The sequence below is a fragment of the Daphnia magna genome, linkage group LG3, assembly GCF_020631705.1.
Source record: "Daphnia magna isolate NIES linkage group LG3, ASM2063170v1.1, whole genome shotgun sequence".
Taxonomy (NCBI): Eukaryota; Metazoa; Arthropoda; class Branchiopoda; order Diplostraca; family Daphniidae; genus Daphnia; species Daphnia magna.
This window is the reverse complement of record NC_059184.1, coordinates 10,340,769-10,355,237: the sequence shown is the minus strand read 5'-3', so window position 1 is coordinate 10,355,237 and position 14,469 is coordinate 10,340,769. Positions and strand designations below refer to the sequence as shown.

Here is a 14,469-nt window from a genome sequence, read left to right as displayed (position 1 = left end):
TCTTTACTTATTGCTAATTCCTAAGCGTTTCCACTGGCCCTTTCTAAGTTTCGCAACAAAACACCTACTCGTTCCACCGTTAGCTATAAATCACTCGAACTTTCTAACCTTCTGGAGAAAACCCCTGCTTTGGTAAGGAAGCGAAAACCCTCACAATGGCAAAATTTCAAGGAAACAGTATTAAGCAGCTCCTCCATCCTTGCGCGAACTATCAACTGGATAAGAAAATCTCCATTCTCTACAGACTACAGCGATACGGACGTCGATATAAAAACACCTGGCGGTGAAGATAGGAAACTGCCTTTATTACCTGAAAATAGAGGAAATAAATAACCCTTCCAACGCCCCCTCCCATGACGCCATCGAAGAAGCTATCAGTACCCTTTCAGACTCCGCCAAGACCTGTCACGATACCATCGTGCCAAAAGAAGAAACAAGCAGGGATCAACAAGATAATCGAAGTGCTATTTCTATCGAACATTCAACGTGTGGAGCCACAATTAATACAACAAGAGAAAAGCAAGCCACTGCCGGGCGATATATTACGTCATGCCTTTCAAGAACTATGAATCGGCTTGCTTATATATCAGGAATGGCACGCAGCTCTACCCCTCGAACAAGAATCGTTGAACTGCCAAGCGGAGTTAATTATTGTTTCCCCGTTACCGAAACAAGTTACGTCCCTGCCCCGGGCTGTTCTAAATTTCTACCTGTTAAAAAATTTGAACTTCCTACTTCAGCAGCCATTATACAACCCACGCTATTTGACGTCGCTTTCCCGCTAACGGATCAAAGATCGGTCCTTTATTTGCTCATGCAGAGGTAATTTTGAAAGACCTAATAGTGACCCTCTCTTTTCTGGCAGAAGTCAATCAGTGCCTTGCGTTAATCACAACTCGTACACCGGAAAGCAATTTCATCAGCGTGCGCCACAAACCGCCACTGAAGAAACCCCTTCACGGCGCCCTCTTGCGATGTATGTGGAACTAACAAAAAGTATATATCTTTACCAGGTAAAAAACTTTCCAGATAATTTCTCTATACAGGTGACTAGCGCTCCCACTCAAATCAATTCGAGGTATTTCACGCAATCCGAATAGAATAATTTTTTTCAAAATACAATCTGAGTTGAATTTGAATTGATTTGAATTGACAAAAACTCAATTCGAATCAATTCGAATCAAATCAAAATCAATTTTTTAATTTTTCAAAAAAAATTTTCTTTATTCAGGCATCAATAATAAAAAAATTAACACTTAACGTATCGACATAAATGCGCATAAATATGTATAACTGAGTTTGTTAAGTGTTAAGAGAAAATTTGCCAATCTTTACGCAAAACATGAGCACCAGACTAGTCAAGAGTTAAGACTAAACAAAATTCAAGACTAGTTATCAGTATCAATCAGCACTGAAAAATTTATAGTTCTTCATTTGCATCAGTAGACTGTGATTTGCATCTTAATTCAAAACTTCACCTTCATGGCTTTCGTCACCGTCAACCGTTTTAGGCTTTAGCTATGGTCTCATTCTCATTAGTTAGAAAATTACCCCGGGTCCAGGATCGGAGGCAAATGCAAGCTTCCATCGTAAGGGGACTCATGCTGTGTCTTGTGATACCCAGAATGTCTCGCCCAGTGCTGAAGCACCTTTCGCTGGAAGCACTTGTTGCAGTAGCTGCAAAATAATCTCTGGCCATAATAGACAGATTAGGCCACTGATTTGCGTGTTTTTTCCAATAAAGAAAAACATTCTCGTCTACGTCCTCTGGTCCGATTGACAGGTAATTCTCCAATTCGTCCTGATGTCGAACATGGAGAGCTTTAAACTTGTAGATTGTGTCTACATATTTTTTGCTTTGTGGCTCCTTAGGCACTGCATTATTAACAACAGACATTGTTGGGTCGATAGGCTTTGCCTTGTACTTATCCCGTACACCATTTAAACTATATCGAGAAAAAAAGAACTAGTTATACAATTGATGTATAAGAAAAATGAATGAGAAACAATTTACGCTGGTCGCATGGATGTTTCAATTAGATTTACTCCTGTCTGGTCAACGTCAGCAAAACACTTGTCGTAGAAATACTCCAACTTCAAACGGGGATCTAGTATAGTAGCGACAAGATGAGCACCTTGTGTTCGACTGTAATACTTGTTCAACTTTTTGAACGCAGCATTAGCCCCAGCTCTGGGTTCTTCTGAGTGTCTTGTGTTGCTTGACCATTCTTCCATTTCATCCATTAGCTTGTTGAACAGAGGAATGACAGATGAAATTGTCGGATATTTGAAAGCTTTTACGTGCTTTGTTGTGAGAGCAAATGGTTCCAAAAATTCCATTGCCTCTTTTACTAGAGCCCATTCAGCATCTGACAGATGTAAATCTCTTAGGTCATGATTTCGTGCAGTGACCTCTTCTAGGCCTTTCCTTATTGACAACGAACGTTCCATCATGTAGTATGTTGCATTCCACCTTGTTGGGACATCTCTTAGAGGATTGAGTATTCTCTTGCACGCGTTTTTTTTTAGCAACAGCATCAGAATTGAAATCAAACGGATCTCCAAATGTTTCAAATGCAACATTGGCGGCTTGAAGCCCTTCTTTAAATTGAGCTAGCCTTTGAGGAGATGATCGGCATGCTTTAGACAAATTTCGAATCTGTAAGATCAATGGACAAAAGAATCAACATCTATTTTATTTCAGCCTTAAATGTTACGTTTCAAATTACCTTTTCAATGTTCACTTTGATGAACTCCAATGCTGACTTAGCAGCTAAACTGATAATGTGAGCCAGGCAGTGGATTCAGTCCTCGACAGAGAATCCATTTTCAATTCCAGTATCGGCAATGATGCGAACAAGTTCTCGAACGAAAGTACCGTTCGAACTAGCGTTATCAGTGAAAACGCACAGCAACTGAGAAAATCGAATGAAGGTTATTTTTAAGAATAATTTTAAGATAATGAAAGTGACGTTACTTTGTCTGCAATTTGGTACTCTGTCAGGACACCGTAAAATGATTCAGCAATATTAACTCCTGAATGCTGACCAGCCATCTCACGAAAACCTAAAATCCCTTCTCTCATTTCAAAGTTCCTGTTAATCCAGGTACCGGTCACAGCTATCATTGCAAAGTTATTCCCCGGATTGGCGGTGAAATAGGACCGAAACGAAATAGGACTGGAGAAATAGGACTGGAAATTTTCAGTCTTATTTCTCCTGTAGAAATAGGACTGCTTTTTAAACACATTTTGAACAGTCCTATTTCTCCTTTAACCAGTTCTATTTCTCCTTGCATATAAGGCTATTTCGCTTGCCTTTATCTTACATCTTTAAGGACAATGAGCCTCCAAACCGGTAGGCGAAATGGGGGGGAAATTGTAGTTGAAGAGCGTTGGCTTTATATGCCTACGCCCTTGAAAATGACCGTTGACAAAATGGCAACGCTTACTTCGCTTGCATGCTAAGAATTCCTTATCCTATTTAACTTTTTATTGCAGAATATTAACCGTCATTTTTGACTGAATACAGTTCATTTAACAAATAATTAAATTTAATAAATCTAAATGTTGTTTAACTTTTTCGATTGTAAATTTTTCGTACATCTTGCAAAACAGAGGGGGTTGCGGGGGATGATTCGTATCTTGGAATCTCAGTCCCTTTGGTGAATCATCCCCCTCCCTAGAAGGGTGAGGACCACACCCATCGTAGCCCTTCTATGATGCAAGTCGTAAGAAGAATAAATAATAACCAAAGTAAAATCGCACTCACATTTATGAAATGAATAATTTTTTGATAAATGAACTATATATTGTAAAAAATTTCGGTTAAAGTACTGAAAAAAAAATTTTTTATCATAACGAGTTCTTATGCTGCAAATGAATTAAGCGCTGAAATTTTGTCAATGGTAATTTTCAAGGACTGAAGCATATAAGCCAACCTGTTTGTCACGGCAATTTCCCCTCCCATCTTGCCTACCGGTTTGGAGGCTCATTGTCCAGAATTATGATAGAGTAGGAATAAGCAAATAGGCCTAACCCTAAGGAGAAATAGGACTGGCTAAAGGAGAAATAGGACTTCTTTAAAGATTTTCAAAAATCAGTCCTATTTCTCCCAGTCCAATTTCTACAGGCGAAATTGGACTGGAAATTTTCAGTCCTATTTCTCCAGTCCTATTTCGTTTCGGTCCTATTTCACCGGCTACCCCTTACGTTCCAAGTATTTACTCATGACCTTTTTTTTCATAGCCGTTGCTTTTATCATGATGAAGTCTGGGTTTAAAGAAAAACGGAATTTCCTAAACAATTCTTCTTCAACTATAGTGAAGGGATGATTGTTATTCATAATGAAATCCATGAGCAAATGCTGGGAAGTTTTACTGTCGAAAACCTGCAAAACAAGCAAAATTTGTATACACTATTATAACTGACATATACGACAAATTTACAACAAAATTATGTTACTTACAAAGCTGGGCTTCGATTTGAAATGCTGAGAAATCAACTTTGGAGGCGGGTTCAACAACAGCAATTCGGCATGTTTAACCACCATGTGGTTTTTCATATTTGAGGTGCCTTCATTCTTGTAAGTTTTGGTGCAGTAGTTACAATGAATACGTAACTCAACATTCTCATCGTGCTTCACAGCGAAATGCTTCCAATATAAAGACGTCCGAGTGTAAGCATGTTTTCTAACTTTTCCAAATGTTCCAGTTGTAGAAATGGGCCTACGTCTCAACTCTTCACCTAATAGAACGAACAAAATAACAGTCAGTTAATCGTAATAATAAAATAAAAAAACAATTAAGCATAGACCTAATCTAATATAGACTATGTTCAAGCTAAAAGATTTGTATGATAAATATAATACTTGACGGTTCTGTGCTAACTGAAGCTGTTGAATTCTGCTCTGTCGAAGAAGTAGAAAGAGGGTCAACACTCTCAGTCACAGGACTCATAGCAGCTTCTTCTTCGATGGAAGAATCGGAATCTAATGGTATGATAATATCTACAGTATGTTGAACAACAGGGGTTCTACTAGCTGGAAATGATTTACTGGTGTTGGTGGATTTTTTCTGTCGCTGTTTTGATTTAGGAATCCTTTCTGAAAAAAAAAACATAAAAACTAGAATTAGAAAAATTGTGTGAGAGTCAAATTGAGTCAGATCTTCTACTTACCAGAATATTAATACCCCAAATTCCAAATCAAAATACAACAAAAAAAAGGACGCTAACTCGCTATGGTAGTTGGCAGTTGGCACTTGCCAGTCAATTTAATCGAAAAAAGAGAGTGGAGTAGTGGACTATAATTTGAATTGAAAAGCCTCAGTGCCATTTGAGTAATAGACCATGCTTAGTTCTTGAGAAAGAATTAAACCATAGAGAGAGGCATGACTTGTTGTCTGCTAGCCAAATGGCTATTTAGAGACTAGTTGCTGCTGCTCTAAGAGCGTAAATGTTTTGTTTTTAAAAATTTTTTAATCAATTTGACGTGAATTGACATAAATATTCATGAATATTCACAATGAATATTCATGAATCGGGAAATGAATATTCAGGTACATTTCCATGAATAATTATCCAAAAATATCACAATTCAAATGAATATGAATTTTGATTTTTCCAATAAGAGTTGAACTGAATATTCTAAAAATCTAACAAATCGCAATTCAAGTTAAATCGATTCGAATCAAACGCATTTGGGATTGATGTGCTACAGGTGACCTTTCTATATCATCTGGAACAGTAACTGGCCTACCAGAAGAGATCAAGCAATTATCTATTCATCTGATAGCAACATTGGAGGAAGCGACCATTATACCGAGGACACAACGTTTTAGCGAAAACACAACCGTCGATTCAACGCCTGAAGAATCTAATGGAGAAGAGGAATCCATATTCTCCAAAGTCAACATCAATACCAACAAGCCAGTATCAACCGACAGAAGCTCCAAGTCAAATCCCGATAGTAGGAACAACAACAAACAGCAGCTAAAGTAGACAGCAGCAAACGGCCCAGTAGCACCAACTATCGGCGGTCAGCCAAAACTATCTCTAACCGTACATAAAAATAAAAATCGAAAATGTCGTAGCAATGTCAAACCATGAAGTACGCCAGGAGTAGTAACGTCTGCAAAACAACTTGAGTTCCGCATGTTAAGCTCCCTAGAAAAAATTGCTATAAACTTTCTCATTACCAAAATGACCGGTAAAGCAAATGAAATCCTGCAAAACATATTGGATAGCTGTACACAAGACTACGAAGAGATAAAAAATGTACTCCTGCAACGTTTCCATGAAAACAAATCAACGTATTTCTTCCAAAAAGATTCAAATGGGAGTGAAAGACGACCTGGCGAATCCCTTCTAGACTACGCCTCAAAACCCTCTTTGAGAAGGGATAGCCCAAAAGTGAAAATGAAACTACAGACAACACCAGACTACAGGTATTAAGGCAAATTTTTTTGCAGGGATTACACCCCATCCTTCGAAACAAAATTAGCTACAAGCCATACACGACATTCGAGACCCTAGTGGTGGAAACCAACAAATATGCCATCAGGTTGGAAATTGAAAAAGAAGAAACTAACAAGTAGAAATTCGTGGACTCAGTGAGCAGTCAAAATGGACCAAATGAAATTCAGCTATTACATGATACCATCAAATAACAACAGGAAATGATAAACGCAATTGCTATGGGCGGTAAATTCAACAGTAAAAATTCCGAAACAAATAATCCTCAATCTGATCTTCGTACAGGGATTCGACAACTCTCCGTCAACGTATCACAGATCATACGAGAATTTTCCAACCAAACCGGAAATCAGAAATTTGGAAAAAAACCTAAGCAATACAACGGATGCTTCCCTGGCAATTTTCTAGGATATCAACAAAACAAAGCCTAAAATTTTGATCCTCTGCCCCGGAACCACCCCTTTAGCCCAGGGTCAGAACAAGCGTGACCCACTAGAAATATGGCCTCTTACCCGAGACCGTTGCAGCCCGCCATCATATTTGATTTTTGTTGCTACAAGGGTCACTCACTGAAGGATTGCCGAAAACTCCATCAAAAATCTATGTAAAAAGATATATAGCCACTGTGTACGGTAACCAAAGCCATACACAAGACGAAGGCCGGAAATTTCCACGTAATATTCGGGAAGAAGAAAAGCCGCCCATTTGCTACAACTGTCGCGCCATCGGCCATAAATCAAACAACTACCCGAAAAAACCCCAGGATAAGCCAAATCTACCTGATCAAAGCCAGGGAAACCCATAGTTAGCGCAGATGGTTTTTTAAATCTCATTGTGCTTCAGCATGGCCTCCCAAAAGCAATAGTGTCCGATAGAGGAACAAATTTCACTTCTTCCGTTTTTCGACATTTATGCAAATCTCTCAAAATTGATCCACCCCTCACAACCGCAAACAACCCCCCAGCAACGGCCATACGGAAAGATTCAACCGGACCTTAACTACGTTGCTACCAAAAATATTGAAAGACGGATGCCACGATAATTGGGGAAATATTCTTCAAGAAGTATGCTTCGCATACCGAACTTCCATCCACTCGTCAACACCAAAAAGTCCTTTTTTTCTTTTATACGGTAAAGAGGCAATTTTACCAATAAACAAATTTTTTGATGCTATGGCTACACTATCGGCGTCTCCGCCCGACTACCTGCGATCCTTTATGAATCGACTTCACATCAGTTTTCAACAAACTCACGAAGCGTCATTCGAGCTGTCAGAATAGTAAAAGAGACACTGGGGAAATCAGAAATGGACACAGCGAGTGACATTTTTGAAAGAGGATGGGAGATGATGGGAAGGGCTAAACAGCATTCGCTGGTGGCCCCCTTACAAAAATAAAACTAAACAGAGCTAAATCGGATCCGCCGAACCAACTTTTCATTTAAAGCCTGAGTGCGTTCTAAATTTTTGTGGAAAAGGTTACCATGTTTCAACTTCATTTCCGAATCGATGATTCGTAACCAGTATCCGACAATTTTCGGGTCACGTTCAAATACATATTTATTGTCTAAAAAAATCATATTGTAGCGGATAAAGAGGCATTACCCCACAAAACCGCCCCGCAAGGTTGCTAACCCGACTACAAGATGCAGATCCAGAAAAGACGCCCCATCCTAGAATTGGTAAGAGTAGGTATCGGGGAAAGTAATCTAGAATTCAAATCTAAGTTAGAAACATCCCACTATTATTAGAGTATAAGTAGCAGAGTCAAAGACAATAAGGAGTCAAATGCTTAGTTCCTGAGACGCGTATGTCCCTGACCAACGTTTCCCAAACGTGTGTCTTAAGATAAGTGTAGTTCGGTCGGTTCTCTTTTATTGTTGTGTATTCCTTTTTCGAGTTGCTCTCTTTGTATTGTAACCGTACTTCAATAAACGGATTCTAGTTCGGGATTCGTCCGTTACATGGTGGAGATGCAGGGTAGGCCTTTCCAATAGCAAGATTAGACCAATTGTGTCGGCAGACAGAGTTAAGTGGAAAACTACGAGGCAGGTACTGTTTGCAGGTCCTTGGAAATTGTGACCAGCGGGTATTCGTACCTTAAACTGCTTGGGTATAGGACCAAAGACCTGATCTAAGTTATCCCTTTTTCCAGAGTTACTGACAACACCAAAGGTAATCTTGCTAGATTAATTTAGGCCTACCGAAAAGGTCCGTTCAGCTTGAAGAAAACGGAAGGTAGATGAATACTGGTCAACTGCGACAGAGCAAGCGAATTAAGGGAATAGAAGCTTCGCCTGTTATTGACGTGGGATCACTCAGTAGGAAAGTAAGCGACACGGGAGCGAGACCGAAGGTTTTACTGCAAGGCGAAGTGGAAACGCAAGCGTCTCGAGAGATCAGCCATTAAAATCCGCACCGAGGCAGTGAATCCTTGAACCCGATCGAAATCACAGACCCGAAGACAACTCCTACGTTTAACTACCGGAAGCTTCTGTTTCAACAAAAGACAAGGGACAGCGGCCTAGGAGAAGAGTTGGTAGTTGAACCGGCAAACCCGTGGGAAGAAACCGCGGTTGGAGCAGAACCAACCATCGAAGAGGGGGAAAGCGAAGATCGGGAAAGCTCAGACTCGCAAGGTTGGCGTAGTCCGCTTGACCCATCGAGGGAGTCGTCAATTGTAGTTTCGGCAGACGAGAGCGAATCCGGAAGAGGATCCCCAATCAGCCCATGCACTGCGTCACCGGCAGCAATGGCCCAACGACTGTCTGTACCCCAACTCAAGTACAGTGCCAGTCCAGTTATAGAACCGCCTAGCTATGGAACCGGCTCGGTTATCGAACCGATTTTTCTTTGCCGTGTTTCAGTGCCACCGTTGGTCGTATTATGAACTATATCGATTTTCTATGGCGGGAATGAATGGGTTTTGCCTTTTTAAAAATGCAAAACAATATTACTGTAATGGGTTTTATCTTTTTAGGCAATGTCGTACATCGGTTCAATGACCCAACTAATAATAATAGGCGGTAAAGTTATTCATACCAAATACAATAGTCTTTGTGTTACTTTTCCCTTACATTCTAAGACCATCAAAGTTTGAGGGATGAAAGAACCGACGACAGGTGGCACTAAGATCGGGCTGCTTGGTTATAGAACCATTCAGTTATAGAACCGCGCACAGGCCGGTTCTATAACTGAACCGGCACTGTATAGAGCACCTCTTATCTTCTACGGAAGGCAGGATGAGGATGCTGTCGACTGGATGGAACGCTACAAAAGCGTTGCAGCGTACAATCGAGGGGGTCCTGAGGAAAAACGTGAGAACTTCGGGATGCCCCTGGACGAGACGGCGAGTAAGTGGTTCCTTTGCTCGGGAGCCCCTACCGACTGGGAAGATACTCCTGCAGTGGCGGCAATGGCGGGAGTGGCAGCCGCACCAGCAGTCACCGGATTAAAAACCAGGTTACCCCAACATTATAGTCGCTTTCAGGAGACGAAGCTACGCCAACGAAAGCAGGGCATCAATGAATCCGGGATCGAATATTTCTACGACGTCGTTGACTTGTGCAGAAGGGTCGACCCCGGGATGTCAGAGGAAGCAAAGGTGGACTACCTGTTCCGATGATTGAAGCCCACCTTAGTAGAAAAGATTTGGGTCGCTAGCCCTACAACGACCGCAGAATTTTTAACAGCACTAAAACTCCACACCGAAGAATCGGAGCTGGCAAATCGCCCCGATTGGGCTGTTAGCATCCTAGGACCCGAGAAAAACAAGTCGCCAGAAAAACTAGAAGGAAAAGATGACTTGAGAGACCTAGTCCTCGAGTTGAAGGCCGAGATCGCGGACATGAAACGAACCGTGAGAGAGCCACGATCTTGGACCGGGAAAGACAGACCAAAGTCTTCGTGAACATCCGATGGGAAGCGGATTTGCTATAATTGCGGAAGGGCGGGACACATAGCACGTTATTGCAAAACGAAGCAGGAATCCGATGACCAGAAGGCGGGTGCTACCTGAAAAGATTCTCAGAAAAACAACACAGGTGGAAGCAGCAGAGAAGAAAAAAGAAACGAGGGGACGGAAGAACGAGATACGAGGGGACGGAAGAACGAGATACGAGGACGACGGTGGGGATGGTTTCTGCAGATGAAGATGACGCTGAAGAATCAACTGTACTTCTCATTGATTCATCACGTCTTATCACTGAAGACGTCATTTGCCAAGGCGTAAGAGTCAGAGTGGTCATCGACACCGGCGCTGTGGTATCAGTGGCGTCGCCTAGCCTGCAGGAGAAACTACAAGTTCGACGGACCCGGTGGGATGGGCCTTCCGTGTTGACAGTGAACGGTCAGAAGGCGCCCCCACTAGAAGCCCTCGAACTGGACATCGAGCACCGAGGAATGAAGGCGAGGGGAAAGGTGATACTGCTGGAAATGAAAGGAATTGAGCTATTACTGGGAAACGACTTCCTGAGCCAGTTCAAGCGCCTCCAGATCAACTATGCCGAGAAAGGAGCAGAGCTGTTACTTGGGGAATTACCCGTAAATGCTATCACGGAGCGGGCCTCCACTTCCACTCGTAAGCTAGTGACCAGGATGGGCAGAACACTACCTCCAAGGACCATTGTCCCCGTGGAGATTGAACCGGCTAATCTAGAAGAGGATACCAGGATGATCGAGCCGTCCGAACACCTCGCTCGAGCAAAGGGCGTGACCGCGGGAAAGGTTTTGGTGTCCACAGAACGCCCATTAGGACACATTTTGATGGTAAACCTGACTAATCGTCGGACCTACCTGCGGGAAGGTACTGTGCTGGGCCAGGTCGAGGCCATGGACTCGTCGGTGGTGGAGATCAAAGAAGCGGAACCAGAAGGAAGAAGAGAACAGGCGGCAGGAGAGAATTTAATCGCAGTGATGGAAGACAGAGAAGGGTCTGTTCCTGCGCCACCGCAAGAAATCTGCCGCATTCCGCATCAAGCCTTCCGAACTAAAATCGCCGAAAATCTCCCCCCTCCGGACGTCGAAAAACTGGTGGACATCCTCCAGGAATTCGACACCTGTTTTGCGCTAAAGAACAGCGAGCTGGGATTCTGTAAGGTGGCGGAACACCGAATCAACATGGGTTAAGCACCACCTGTTCACCAACCCCCCTACAAGAGTGCGTGGAGGGAGAGAGCGATCGTTCAACGACAAGTGGATGAGATGTTGGAGAAAGGAGTAATTGAGCAATCCAATAGCCCCTGGGCATCGCCAGTCGTGCTAGTAAAAAAGAAGGGTGGTAGTTGGCGCTTCTGCGTCGACTACCGCCGGCTGAATGCCATCTCGGTCAAAGACGTCTATCCTTTACCAAGGATCGAAGAAACGCTGTCTCGCATGGGCAACGCCTGAATCTTCTCCACAATGGAACGAGGAGGAGAATCCACGAGGAGACGAAGGCCAAGACAGCCTTTGTTACTCCCGATGGCCTCTACCAATTCCTGGTAATTCCGTTCGGTTTAGCATCCGCACCTGGTACATTCCAGCGGATGATGGATTTTGTCTTAGCTGGACTCCAGTGGACCATTTGCCTCGTCTACCTCGACGACATCATCATCTACGCTGCGGAAGTTGACGAGCATCTTCAGCGAGTGCGTCAGGTACTAATGGCACTACAAGTAGCGGGATTGAAGATTAAGCTAATAAAGTGTCAGTTAGAGGCCCAAGAAGTAACGGCCCTGGGCCACGTGATTAGCGGCGAAGGTATTCGCCCCGACCCAGAGAAAATACGGCTTGGGAGCCATATTGCTTCAGCGCGTGGACAATGTCGAGAGACCACTGGCTTTTGCAAGCCGTCTTCTGTCCAAAAGTGAAGCAAACTACTCTATCACGGAGAAGGAATGTCTCGCCTTGGTGTGGGCAGTGAAGAAATTCCAAAGCTATATTTGGGGAATGCAGACCCTGGTAGTGACGGATCACCACGCTCTGTGCTGGTTGCTGACCAAAAAGGACCTAGCAGGCCATTTGGCTCGTTGGAGCCTACAACTACAAGAGTTCCTGCTAAGAATTGCTCATCGCAGTTGGAGACTCTACTCTGACGCGGACGCCTTCTCACGCTATCCAGTAGGCGCGGCAAAGGAATTAGACGAAGATTTACACTGCGTGTTAGCCGCCCTAAGCGTGAACGGCGATAGCAAGATTGAGCTGCAGCGAGCACAACGAGGGCAGTGGGGGCGAATCTTGGCCGCCATAGAAAAGCAAGAGCACCCTAGCCAGTATCGCGAGAAGGATGGGCTGCTGTTTCACGTGAAGATCGTCAAAAATGAATACTTACTAAGACTGTGCGTGCCTAATTCCTTCAGAAACGAGATCATTCGATCGTGTCATCACGATATCACGGCGGGCCATCTAGGCACGACGCGCACCCTAGCTAAAATACGCGCTCGATACTACTGGAAAGAAATGAGTGAGGACGTGCGCCAATTCGTTCGGGAGTGCAGGGAGGGGCAGTGAAGAAAGCCGGTGTACCAGCGTTTACCCGGGTACATGGAAATCAACTGGGCGGAGCGGCCTTTCGAGAGGATCGGAATGAACATCCTGGGTCCATTCCCCCTATCAAAAGGTGGAAATAGACACATAGTCGTGGCTGTAGACTACGTAACGAAATGGGCCAAAACGCGGGCGCTACCCACCGCAGACGCAGTCGAAGTGGCCGACTTCTTAGTCAAAGCAGTGCTACTCCGACATGATGTTCCACGGCAGCTGACTACTGATAGAGGACGCTGCTTCATCGCGGAAGTCACACAGAATGTACTACGTGCCCTGGAGACCAATCACTGGACCACCACGGCCTATAGACCTCAAGCGAACGGATTGGTAGAGCGCCTCAACCATACGTTGGCAGATATGCTGTCGATATACGTTAGCTCTGACCATCGTGACTGGGACGAATCGCTACCTTTCGTAACGTTTACCTACAACACCAGTCGACACGAGAGCACGGGGAGGACTCCGTTTTATCTTGTGTATGGAAGGGAAGCCCTTCTCCCTATTGACAGCGCCTTGAATGCAGATCCGAACCCCATACCTCCTCCCAACCGGGATCCATCAGAATGGATGCTGAAACGACTCCAGCAAGCCCGCATCCAGATAAAGTCCCACGCAGCTGAAGTGCAGCGAAAACAGAAAGAACTCTACGGTGAAGGAAGGGGGAGGCGCCGGCGTACCCACCAGGAGCACAGGTCCTTGTCTACAAGCCCATACGCAAAGTGGGAAGTCTGAAAACTTCTACGCCGTTGGTTTGGCCCGTACACAGTGGTACGCCAAACCACTCCGAGTTACTACGAACTCCGCCTGGGCCGGTTGACCCGAACGGATATCGTACACGTCGAACGAGTAAAACCGTTCCACGACCTCACGGACCTAACACCGCAGTCGCACGATCCGGTACAAGCACCGATATGGAGGACCCACCGCCGGGACTGAATCAGGCGGAAGACGAAAGTCAGGCAGGACTAAACCCGTCGGCCATCCAATGCGCTTCTACAAGAGACGTCTCGGAAACAGGTGCCAGAGCGCGTGAGAACAAAAGGAGTAACGCCGAAACACCAACAGCACCGTCCATTGACTGACCAGAGCCGCAGCAAGAAACGCAAACTCGCGGGGAGAGTGAAAGAGGCATTCGGAGATCCGCAAGAATAAGAGCTCAACGGAAGACGTTCCTGCTAACTTTCCCACTGTTAATGTTCCTCGCAGTCATGATTGGACCCACACCCTACTAGCACCCGTACGTCAATAGGACGTTTCAAAGCCGTCCGCTCCGTTCGGGCTGGATATCCGTAGCGGATGTTATTTTGGATGTTTTTTGAAGTCAAAATGTCCTCTCCGATGGACATCCAAACGTGGCCTCCGATTGTCGTCCAAATAAGAACATCCGTTGGATGTTTTTCCCTGGTCCATTACCGTATCAAAAATTGTTCCGTAAATGTACTTGTTTTGGAAATTCATACCAACCAATAAATTT

At 44.1% G+C, this 14,469-nt stretch overlaps 1 pseudogene; it reads right to left on the bottom strand.

The window, feature by feature from the left end:
- Positions 1-1,255: 1,255 nt before the first annotated feature.
- LOC116933199 lies at positions 1,256-5,332 on the bottom strand (annotated as a pseudogene).
- Between the last annotated feature and the right edge of the window lie 9,137 nt (positions 5,333-14,469).